Source organism: Equus asinus, chromosome 1 (assembly GCF_041296235.1).
Source record: "Equus asinus isolate D_3611 breed Donkey chromosome 1, EquAss-T2T_v2, whole genome shotgun sequence".
NCBI classification, from domain to species: Eukaryota; Metazoa; Chordata; class Mammalia; order Perissodactyla; family Equidae; genus Equus; species Equus asinus.
Window position 1 is genome coordinate 33726071 of NC_091790.1, and position 12160 is coordinate 33738230.

Genomic DNA, 12160 nt, shown 5'->3' on the forward strand with positions numbered 1-12160 from the left:
AGTAAGTGCCCCAAAAGGACCAACATGGTTCATAAAATTTCTGTTCACTTTGTGTGTGACTAGTTCAAGCTCCTACAATGAGAGAATCTGGTTTTGGGGGGCGAGGGGAGAAAGCCGGATGAAATTTAGGGAAAACATAAAGTTCATGGCTTGATGAATCACCCAGAGAGACATCTCTTTGGCCTCCACACACACTACATCTAATCAAATTGGTGTTGATTATTCAACACCATGAGAAATTAAATAATTTTTTGTTAAAATAAAAGTTAACCAGAGGATTATTTTATTCAAGTATCTCTATACTTCTAAAAGCTTTTAAGTTTTAGAGCTAAAAAAATTTCAAGGACTACTAAGTTTATTCATCACGAGATTTTCTGAATGTATATGTACATTTCACTTACCCTTACTAATAAGTAGAATTTAACCATTATAACATGCTTGTGGTGGTTTTGCATATAAACAGTGAAATGTCCAGAAATCCATTCTCTTTATTGTTTGGGATAAGGAGTGACCACAAGAGAGATTTTTGTGAGATATGGAAGTCAGATGATAAAGCAGTAACTATTATGTTCTGAAGGTTGATGTCGTAAGCCACGTTGTCACCAATCTTCTGGCCCACCTCATTGGCAGGATTCAGCTGTTGTGCCCACAGGTCCTTGAACTCCTGCTGCATCTCTTCCTTTAGCTTCTCTAGTCTGGGGCCAGATACGGGTGCTGCTCTTTGGCAAAGAGTGCCAGCTTCTTCTGTAGGTCAACTTCGTCGCCAAGATTGGAAGTGGTGAGAAATATGCACAGGTTCTGCTTTGTCCTCGTGGGTCCCAAAGTATCCTTGAAGATTCTGACTTGTCCTTGCTCAGTCCCTCTTCATGCCTAGCTTTTCTTCCTGACTGCTATCCCTGCTAACCTGTAGTGAACTCAGATCCTCCACCACACACAGAAGCAACAGTCTTCCACAGACTTCTGCAACAGTTCCCTATTCCAAATCATTCAGAGTGGTTCCATCTTCCTGACTGAGCCCTAACTGATACAATGGATTTATAGGATTATTATTTCACAGCTGTTATTTCCCCCTAATTTATAGCAATACATACTTGTTGGTACCCTTCTCATGTCCTTCAGCTCATCCCGGAGCTAACCCTCACTCAGTTCTCGTAGGTACCACGACTCCATGTATCTCTTTACCAGAATGATTTCTTTGGCCACAGGAGTGTGCTTGGTTCACACCTCAGGGAGGGCAGAAGTGTCAGAAAATTAGCACCTCAGGAGTAACCCTCTAACAATTAGAGATGGGAATTGGTAGATGAATTCTCTAGCTTCCTCGCCATACCACAGGACAATTCTGAGGCACGTTCCACAGTTGTTATGAGAGTCCCTACTGGGTTTAAGCTTTAACTGCCCACTGCAATGACGTACTCATTAAAACACGTTTTATTGACTTTATTCCCATTTCTGCCTCACTCCTCCACTACTACACGGCACTTTATGGATCACCTCCTGAAGTATTTACTCCCAAATCCTTCTTTCAGGAGCTGTTTTTGGTGAAACTCAAACTAATACAGCCTCTAAAAGTCTTTATAGTCTACATTTAAAAAGAGGACATTCCCTGGTGAAATGCAAAAATGTAATAACCGTCTTACAGTATCTCAAGGTTGTCATTTTATTGTAGCTCCTGTGGAAAATTTAAGACAAGGTTCCCAAAATTTTCCACAGAAGAGCTCATTTTTATTTCTCCCAGGCCTCATAGTCTGTGTATTTCCCTCTTTTGCTGACTCTAGAGTTACAGGCAATGGAGGTAGAAGAAATACACGTTCTTCCAGGTGTGGAATGATAAGTTACAACCAACCACCAACAGCGGGATGCCAGGACTGGACAAGGTGTGAAAGTCACCTGGAAAATGAAGCAACAGATGTCCAGATCTCCTGCTATATCATAACCAAACTTGTGAAGAGGCTACATAGGCAAAAACAGCCTGAATGCCTACTTTCTCCAAAATGCACCCTTATACAATGTTTTTATGCGTACATTTACTTGCTTTTCTTGCCCTTTTTCTAAAAAGAAAAGTCACCATGTATCACAGAAATTTATGTTGAGTTTCCAAGTAGCTCAGGTATTGTTCTAAATATATAACAAAATCAGAATTATTTTAACTATATAAATATTCTTTCAAATATGAAATATTACCAGGAAAACTACCACCACGCGGAAAACAATGGTGAAGGCTAGGTTTGAGAAGAATACATAATAACAAAGACACATGCCTAAACTTTTCTCTTATTTATTCCTGTTTTCTTCCTGGTTTCTCTTTTTGAGCCTGTAACAATCCCAACAATTTTATTAAGCCAATAAAGGGTGACAGAGAGGGAAGCAGCAACAGTGGGAGCTGATGAATCAGAAAATACGTGTGTGACAAAGCTGCTGGCCCAGTACCACAGAATCATCTGTTTGGGCGGTCACAGAACATCCTGGCACAAATAAGACAAAGACTCTATAATCAACACTCCAAGTAGAGATGAAAGATTGAAGTCATCATTTAATAACCCACCACACATCCCAAGTAATTTCTATCTAAGTAGAAGGGCAATATTTTTTTGTATTCACATTTGGATTGGAAAATAGAAATTGATAATGAGAAATAGCAATATGCTTATTTACTCTGTTTTTTTTTTTTAAAGTGATTGCAAAAGTTTGGTTCTGTTTCTCAAGAGAGTCTAACACTCCTTAAGCAAATTCCCTTGTGGGTGAATAATTCAGCAGAAAAGTTCAGAAAAGATAACTTTTCATCATTGGAAGAATATGTGCCATATTAGTCATCCATGAAAACTGGAGTAAATAAACATGGGTTAAAATGAATGGCCAAGAGTCCTCCAAATATATTTAGATTAAATGAACTGACACTTTTTTCTTTGGATCACGGAAACAGTTGTTTCACACTCTTGTGACTTCTTTTTAACAACGGCTATTACATCCTTCCATTCCATGAAATACAACTGTACTTTCCAACCACAATAATAGGAATAATATAAATGTTATAATGAGTCTGGGTTTAAGTGCATCACTGGGAAATCATTTGAACGTAGAAAAGGAGAGCTTTGTATAATAAGAGAAATTCAGCTTTATTATATTGGATTGTGTCATATTAGGAATATTCAGATTCTTTATTTTGCAAAGCCTTAGAGTCTTAATTCAACAGCCAGTTATAATCATGCACATCAAAAATATTTTCCTTCTTTTGGAGAGTGAAATTTGTTTTGCAAAACAAAACAAGAGATCTTCCAATACAACTAGAAGTCACTGTATGTAAAAGAATAATTTGGGGGATGCCCCCTTATAATTGCACCAGTTTTAATTCATAGCATCCATTTATTATTTCCACTGTTGTGTTTTCTGATGAAAGTTTTATGCTCTGCAGAAATTCAGTGCAATGAGGCAAGTTAGTATTATTTTTTGTTGTGCTGTGGTACATCCAATCTTTTTTATTTATGCTAAGCTATTCTTTTAGATGATTCTTAGTTTTTCTTCAATACTATGGCTCACTCTTGCAAAAAATGTATGCAAATTTTTTTATTTTGTGAAAAATGGAAGGCAAAATCATGCATTATGCTGCTCTTGCAAAAAGAAAAAAAAATCATTAGCTCTTGCCAAAAGCAAAGCAGTTGATCTCTTGCCATGCTATTGTAGATGATTACAGATTTTCTATCAAGCATTATCCTATGATAAACAAGACGGTCCTGCAATGATGCCAAAAGGCAGACAATTCTTTGATAACTCAGCAAGACTACCTCTAACTACTTCCCAAAAGGGTCTTTTCAAGGAAACTACACCTATGGTTTCTTCAGAAATGCCAGGGATGTAAGCATACCTCGGGCAGATTTCATTGTAACATTAATTAAATGATGCTCTCATTCACTAATTAATTATAGAATCATAGAACAATTGAGTTGAAAAGGACCTTGAGAAATCAGCAGAGTCAGCATCTACATCCTCTGTAGGGACCAAATATAAACTATTCTACACCCGTAGAAAACACATGTATTTTTTAAATCTTAGGTTGTGTTTACAACCTTTTATGATCTAGTCCAGGATGAATGCACTTAGCATAAGAAGACCCTTCCAGTACACCATTTAGTTGCCATTTCCAGAGGAGCCTGAGAACACCCCTGGAGCCCTCTAGGTCAGCCGGTATTGTCTTCTTTCCCTCGGGAACTGTTCTCTGTCCAGGCTAAATAAGGCCACTGCTTCTAACTTATAAGCAGCCCCTTCTTTTTCTAGCTTTTCAGTTGTCACTGGTAATTCTAAATTCTCTTAACATCGTCCACATTTTCCTTTATTTCTGGAAGTTGTATTTGAAAAATGTAAAGGTCTGACCAATGCAGGATGAAAGAATAATCTTTGACAAAACCAACCTAGACCAAATTATGCAACAAAAGAAATTTGCTGTAATGGCGCATTCTGCCCCCCACGAACAGCTGGGAGAGTGGCTCCACATACCGGCTCCATCTGAGAAGAGAAGGGAGAGCAAATGGGGCAGAAAAAAAATGTTTAAATTTAAAATTACCCAAAACTTTCCAACTTATGTGAATATCTTAAATTTGCATATTAAAGAAGGTCAGAAACTACCCCCCAAAAAAGGAAAATTCAAAGAAAATGATGCTTATCTATATCATAGTTAAAACTGCAAAACATCAACAGTAAGGAGAAAAACTTGAAAGCAATCAGAAGAAAAAGAAAAAAGACATAATACATATAGTGGAATCACAATGCAAATAATCATAGATTTCTCTTTAGAAATCGTGGAGGCCAGAGACAGAGGAATCATATCTTTAAAGCATCAGGGGGAAAAAAAGTGTCAATGCAGAATTCCATGCCAAGTGAAAAATATTCTTAGGCATGTAGGTGAAATGAAGAAATTTTAAGACAAAGAAACTTACAAAATATGTCACCAGCAGAGCTTCACTACAAGAAACGCTTAATGTATTTCTTCAGGCTAAAGAGAAACGTTTCCAGAGAAAAATTTTAATATTCAGGAACAAATGAAAAGCATTGGAAATGGTAAATATCTGGGTTACTCTTTCTTCTCAAGTTCCACAAAACAGCTATGACTTCAAGATATAAATTATAACATTGTCAGATTTTCAGTGTAAGCAGCTATAATATACATAACAAGGTATATATGGTAAAATAGGTGTTAAAGAAATCTATATGATTGAAAGTTCTCCAATTTTACATAAAATGGTACAACATTAACTGTAAGTAGTCTAGGAAAGGTTAGGGATATATATTGTTGTTCCCAGAAAAAAGACATTTAAAAATCTGCAAAAAGATATACAGGCACATTGTTTTACTGTCCTTTGCTTCATTGCACTTGGCAGATATTGCGATTTTTGCATGACCTTCCACCAGCTAAAACAGGTTATGACTTGCTGAAGGCTCAGATGAAGGTCAGCATATTTTAGCAATAAAGTATCTTTTAACTAAGGTATGTACATGATTTTTTAGACATAATGTTATTGCATGCTTAATAGACTACAGTGTAGTGTACATGTAACTTGTATATGTACTGGGAAACCAGAAAATTCGTATGACTCATTTTATTGCAATATTTGCTTTATTGCAGTGGTCTGCAACCAGACCTGCAATATTGCTGAGGTATGCCTGAAGCCAGAATGACAATGAGGTATAGTAACATGTAAATGAAAATAGAATGTTAAGACATATTCCAATAACCTAAAAAAAGCAGGAAAGGAAAGGAGGAACATAAAAACAAACCAAAAAAGCAGAGGAGACAAACAGAAAAAATTAATAAAATGGATAACATGGATCAAAGCATATAAATAATTACATTAAACATTAATGATATAAATATCCTAATTAAAATCAGAGATTGTCAAAGTGGATAAAAAAGCAAAACCACCATAAAATTCTGCCTATAAAAGATGCATTTTAAGTAGGAAAATACAGATTGATTGAAAGAAAATGGATGGAACATGATACAAATGTAAGCAAATGAAGATTCAAGGGACAATATTCGTACCATATAAAATAGACAGTAAGACCAAGAGTATTACCAGATACAAAGACAGACATTTCTTTAATTAATTAATTAATTAATGATAAGTGGACCAATTCTTCAGGATGACATAGTAATCCTAAATATGTATACACCTAAAAGCAAAGAATCAATATACAGGTAGGGAATAAAAAGACAAAATTGAAGGAAAATTTAGACAATTCCACAATGACAGTAAGAGATTTTAACACCTCTCTTACAGCAATTGATGGAATATTTAAACATAAAACAGGAAAGATACTGAAACGACCATATCAACCACATTGATGTAATTGACATTTATAGAATACTATTTCCAACAACTGCAGAATACAATCTTTTCAAGTGCACAGGACGTATTTACCAACATTGACCATAAAACAATTCTCAGTAAATGGTAAAGGACTGAGATGATACAGTGTATGTTCTCTGGACATAGTGGAATTAAATTAAAAATCAATAACAATAGGATACTTAGGAAAACCTCAAATATTTGGAAAGCAAATCATGCTCTTAACAATTCATGAATTGAAGAAGAAATCATAAATGAAATCTGAATATATATTGAACTGAATAACAAAACTACAGCACACCAAAATATGTGGGATGCAACTAAAGCAATGTTTGTGGAAGCATTTTTTTTCCTTTTGCTTTTTGGTGGGGAAAGTAGGCTCTAAGCTAACATCTGTTGCCAACCTTCCTCTTTTGTTCCCCCGCTGCAGCCCCAGTACATAGTTGTATATCCTAGTTGCAGGTCATTCTAGTTCTTCTGTGTGGGATGCTGCCTGAGGACAGCTTGATGAGTGGTGTGTAGGTACATGCCCAGGATCTGAACCGGCAAACCCCAGGCCGCCCAAGCAGAGCGCATGAAATTAACCACTAGGCCACCAGGCCCACACCGCTCAGGGAAACTCATTGCTTTAAATGTTTATATTAGAAAAGAAAAATAACATAAGTCAGTGACCTAAGACTCTAAGAAAAGTTTAGGAAAAAAGAGGAACAAAATTCAAAATAAGTAGAAAGCTCAGATTAGAAGTAATACAACACAGACAGGCAATAGAGGAAACGAACAAAGAAAAACTGGTTTCTGAAAAGATCAACAAAATTGGTAAACCCTTGGACTGACCAAGAAAAGAAGAGAGAGAACACAAATTACTAATATCAGGAACAAAAAAGGGATTATCCATTCAGATCTTGAAGATATTAAAAGATCAAATTATTTAATGTCAATAAATTTGACAATATAGGGGAAATGGACAAATGTCTTTAAAAATATCATCTGTAAAAATAGAAAACAGCAGAAAATCTGAATATCCCCATATCAATTTTAAAAATTAAATTTGTTATAAAAAACATTTCAATTAAAAAAACAGACAAAAATAGTTTTACTGGTGAATCCTATCAAGTGTTCAGGAAAGAAATAATACCAATCTTAAATGTTTTCAAAAGACAAAAGGAAGAAACACTGACCAACTCATTTTCTGGGGCTATAAACCTAAAATATTACTGACTAATATCCATCATGAATGTAGACACAAAAATCCTTTTCAAAATACTAGCAAATAGAATTCAACAATATATAAAAAATATAACACATTATTAGCAAGTTGAGTTGGTTGGAATTTTAAAAATCAAACAATGTAACGTACCATATTAAAATAACAAAGAGGAAACTTCATATTATCCCAGTAGATATAGAAAAAGCAGCTGACAGAATTCCACATACGTTCCCAATTAAAATCTTTAGCAAACTGGAAATAGAAAGGCACTTTATCAATCTGATTTTTTTAATAAATACAGACCTAGCTAGCAACACACTTAATGGAAAAAATATTGAATATTTCCTTCTAAAATTATTAACAAGGCAAGAATGCTCACATCACCACTTCTACTCAACATTATAATTGAAGTCTTGACCATTGCAGTAAGGTAAGAAACAGAAATATAAGGCGTAAAAATCAGGAAAAAAAGTAAAACTTTTCCTATTTGCAAAAATCCCAATGAATCTACACAACACGTATAGACATAGTGAAGAAATAGAACATGTTCATTGATTAGAAAAGTCAGTACTCCTAAGATGTTAGTTATATTTAAATTGATCCATGAATTTAACAGTTTCAATCAAAGCTTTATTTTTGTAGAAATTGTTAAGTTAATTTAAAAATATATATGGAAATAGAGAACCTAGCATAGCCTAAGAAATTATTTAAATGAAGAATAAAATTGAGGGTCTTACCCAATATGATAAAAAAAAATTTAAAAAGCTATGCAAACGAAATAAAGCCATACAGCTAAAACATTCACAGCAGTGGTCTACCATTTTGGCTCAGCTTTTACTCAGAAGGTCCATTCAGTTTATATTTCCAATAGGACAGTGCAACCATGCCCCATTCTGCAGTTAGAATCCTCAGTGAGAATGTAGTAAAGCTAAATGACTTGGCATCATTTTCCTGCAGGGAAAAAAAAAATGTCTAACCAAAACAGCACTTGTATTTAGTGTACAGATGTTAACTTTATTAAACTGAAAACATTCCCCTCCCTCTTCACATTTTTGGGCAATACTTCAGCTCTAATAAATGATCTGTTTTATACTTGCCACCAGCCAATTACATGTATCGAAAATCTGTAACAAAATAAAAATGACAGTGGTGAATTCCAGCTCCCTTTGGGTTTTTAAAAAGAATTTTGAAAATTTTCTTTTGGTTCTCAGATCTCCAGAATTGTTTATGTAAACAAAATGCATTATATATGAAATGTTATAACTTGTTTTAAGGATGACAATGAGTCTCCTGAGAAACAGTGGCCAAGGACCAAGCAATTTGAAATTTATTTAAATTTGTATTCTTCTGGAAAAGGCAGGAAAAAGGATTTTCTTATTTCCATATCAGTTAAGATTCAGTATTCACTGGTCAGACAAACAAATTACTTTATATTGATATGCTAATTAAGTCCTTAGTGCATATTACACACACCTAGTGTGATATATAAATCTTGTTAATGAAGAGGACAGAAAAAGCTTAAAGATTGGGAATTAAGTAGCAAAAATATTGTGACAGTGGGCATGACATAGTGGAATATATCATCGTGGATCTAAGGCTGTTAGTTGCTTTCCTTCCTCCAATGTCATCTACTAATAATCACCACGGATCCCCCAGATATGGCTGGGAGATGATTTAATCTGACTTTGTAATTTGAGTAAACACTGCATTACAGCAATGGAGGAAATGGAATCAAAGTAGCAGACATGCCAGGCAGTGAGAGTAAGTACAAGCCTGAGGCGCTGGCACAGAGATGGAGAAGACAAGCTATGAAGAAGTCTTGCATCCTCCAAATCTGAGAATCTTTGCACAGATGTAACAGTAACGCAAAAGTAAAGAGACTAGTAGAAAAAAATTGGCACAATTGATGAAGCTTAAACCCCCAGCCCTATAGCCTGAGATTAATCCTAAAGTCGAGCTTTAAGCATAGCAATGATTCAGAGCCAAGAATAAAGCAACTTACAGAAAATGCATTCTTCCAAATTACTTGATAGCAGGAATTTCTTTAGCAGGAACAGTAAGTTTTTGTTCCACAGTTAGAATCGTAATGCATGTGGCAGAGACTCCTATTTATCACCCAATATCTGATTTTCTTCGTCTTCTGCTATAATAGAAGCCCTGCTTTTTAACTGGGAGCCTCTTTTGCAGTTAGATGTGGCCATTTGACTAAGTTCTGGACAATGGGACAGACGTGAAATGGCGTATGTACCCTAAAGGAAGGCCCTAAAGAAGAGAAGCATGCCCTCTCCCTCCCCTTTCTTCTTTCCTGCTGGCTGGCATACGCTTGCGACAGCCTGACCTGGAACAACTGTCTTCCATAGGATTTGCCCTTGCAAATGGCCAAACACAGCAAAGGAACCAGCAAAAAGGAGCCCAAGTCTAAGGCTTTAGTGGAGCAGAGCCATGGAAGCAGCCCTACATGCCTACATCTAGCCTTTATAGCAAAAGAGCAATGAACTCCTGTGTTATTTAAGCTTCTTTTATTTGGGGGATTACTCTTACTTGCAGCCAAATCTAATTCTAAGTCATAAAAAGCCTAGAAGCACAATTACTCAAATGGGTTAATAGACTGGTAGGAATAAGTTTCAGAAAATAACTAACACAGGAGATATTTTTACTCTTTTGGGTGGGAGAGGACACGAGAAGAAAGACAGGCACTGGGCACTTTAATAAAAATTGGGAATGACAAGGAGAGAAAAGGAGGAGTGTAAAAGGAAAGATAAAAATTCTAGACGAATTTCTGGGCTCTTAAAGTATGTTGAGACAAGGAGTAGCTATGAACAAATGTCCTTTTCTGTGCCTCTTCCTTCTCTCCTGAGGGTACTTTAAATATCTCCTTTCTCATGAGGCTGTATTTGGGCTGTTATTTATGAGGTTGAACCCATTCAATTTAGTACCAAATTTAGTATGGATGACCATAGGTATAAACAACTGTGGGCTAGAGTGAATACTCATAAATATGCTTGCATATGTTATAGAGGCAACATGGTGTAGGAGTTAAAAATATAGATTCTGCAGTCACAGTGGCAGGGTTTCAGTCATGGCTCCACCATGTCCATCTGTGTGATCTTGGGCAAGTTACTTAACCTCTCTGATCCTTGGTTTCCTCCTTGTAAACAAGGTTAATCATAGTACCAACTATTAACTAAATCAAAAATTAAATAAACTGTTACATATAAAGCGCTTTACAAATGTCTGGTATAAAGTGCTTAAAAATGTCTCAACATTATTTCAGGACAATGATATTGAATTACCAGTACACTTCTGAGCCCCAAGAATTAAACTCATAGGATCAAATTTTTCTTGATCAAATACAATTTTCCTCCTTTCCTTTCCCCTACTCCATCCCCACTTTAGCTTTGTGGATCAGATGACCCAGCAAACAACTCAAGGCCCGGAGACTGGCGAGACTGGCGAAGCTATAGGATAAGAGGAAGCCCGGCCTCTGAATGTGTGTGGAAGGCTATCCACCAACCAAAGTCATTGGCATCTGAATCAGCATGAAACAACTTTCCACTGTATCTGTGCACTGAGAGCTGCAGGCTTGACTATTACACCATCTGACATTACCTATCCTAATTAACTGTGTTAGTTTTCTAGGGCTCCTGTAACAAAGTACCCTGAACAGAATGGCTTAACAATAGAAATATATTTGTTTCAGTTCTGGAAGCTAGAAGGTCAAGATCAAGGTGCTGGCCAGGTCATGCTCCCTCCGAAGAGGCTAGCAAAGGATCTGTTCCAGGTGTGTCTCCCAGTTTCTGGTAGCCCCTCGGCTTGTGGAAGCATAACTCCGATCTTCACGTGAACTCCTAGCTTCACAAGGCATGTGAAGACTGTGTGTCTGTGCCCAACGTTTCCCCTTTTAGAAGGACACCAGTCATACTGGATTAGGGCCCACCCTAATGACTTCATTTTAACTTGATTACATCTATAAAGACCCTGTCTCCAAACAAGGTCACATTCTGAGATACTGCGGGTTAGGACTCCAACCCAGCTTTTCCGGGGACACAATTCAACCCATAACACTAATAGAAATAGCTAACTTTGCATTCTCCTTTGTACCTAACTCTGCAAATCAGCAGAATGTGAGATGCCAAAAATGAAACCCTCATATTCTTCCCTGGTTATTGTTAAGCTAGAGAAAATCTTATAATCTTGAACTAGCTGCTCTCCTACCAAAGTTATTATTCAGCTCCATTTTAATCTCCATGTTGATAGATATCCATCGTTTTCTCTTCATTCTACATAATCCTATAAGCCTTTTGGCAATGTGGACCTGACTACTCCAATCTCAAAGAATTATGACTAAGGCTCTGAGTAGCAGTTCAGGAAATATTTTAATAATGATATTTCAGATCACTTTTTATGTCTGTCACAGGAAAAGTGAGACAATTAGCACTTTATTTCTCTATGGAAATAATAACAAAGGTATCCAGTCCTAATAAAATCACGTCATGTCATAAGAATAAAAGTAAATATTAAAACAGATAAAATATGACCAACATAATTGGTCAAAATCAAGGAGGCTGCAATTTTAAGTGGCATTGGACCACTCTTGAATCCATGCCTTGTGTCA

General features: G+C 36.2%; 1 long non-coding RNA gene across 4 annotated transcripts in view; it reads right to left on the reverse strand.

Moving 5' to 3' along the window:
• Positions 1-208: 208 nt before the first annotated feature.
• Positions 209-12160, reverse strand: part of LOC123281846 (uncharacterized) — a 45892-nt gene continuing 33940 nt past the window's right edge. Inside the window, exons 5-8 of one of the 4 annotated variants that reach the window (XR_011494450.1) lie at positions 8283-8496; positions 7696-7797; positions 4929-4984; positions 227-4497 (exon numbers count right to left, since the gene is read on the reverse strand). This is a non-coding gene — a long non-coding RNA (uncharacterized lncRNA). Of the gene's footprint in view, positions 8497-12160 lie in introns of all 4 variants that reach the window. The other 3 variants (XR_011494473.1, XR_011494435.1, XR_006521603.2) reach the window with 3 other exon arrangements.